Source organism: Oryzias melastigma, linkage group LG17, assembly GCF_002922805.2.
Source record: "Oryzias melastigma strain HK-1 linkage group LG17, ASM292280v2, whole genome shotgun sequence".
NCBI classification, from domain to species: domain Eukaryota; kingdom Metazoa; phylum Chordata; class Actinopteri; order Beloniformes; family Adrianichthyidae; genus Oryzias; species Oryzias melastigma.
Window position 1 is genome coordinate 28,835,578 of NC_050528.1, and position 744 is coordinate 28,836,321.

A 744-nucleotide genomic window follows, 5' to 3' on the forward strand; every position below is an offset into this window, starting at 1 on the left:
ATGCTAAAACCAATGGGGAAAAAAAAATTATAAAAAGTTTTTAAAAAGTTAGTTTTTTTAACTAACTGTTGACTCGATGTTAGATAAAACTGAAAAACAATATAAAAAGGACAACAAGTAGTGGTACGATGACTGGGGAACAGAACGATAAAAACAATCAATCCTTGGTTAAAATACCCAGTTCTTTAAAATGTCAAAAGCAATAAAATACCACATACCTGAGGTACCGAGCACCCACACCCTGTGGGTCTGCCTTGGGATACCGTAGCCCTGTCATAAAATACATAAGTTAAACGTATTTAAAAGACAGTAAAAACAAACATGATTATTAAAAATAAAAACAAGTTTACCACAATGGCTCACAGCTGCCGCACAAACAGCGTGAGCCCAGCAGTCAACCTGGCCACAAGACTCTGGCACTGTAGGGGAGCCCCGCCCCTTCCCATTTAAAGGACCTTAATGACAGAGCCACACCCTACAGGTGTCACCCATCACAATCAATTTAGAGTTTAGCTTCTATTTTAGCAACATGCTAACATTTTGACTAATTTAGTTTACGGAGGAATTTTAAGCTACTTTGGAGTTCAGCTAGTAAGTAACGAGCATGCTTTTGGCTAATTTGGCATCTACTGAGATAAAAGGCAAAAATGTAACAACAAAAAAAATCCTATTTTGAGAGATGCCAGTTTGTTTTTATATTTTTGCTTTTGTTCATGGCAAAAATAGATGTAATTTATTAAAAAC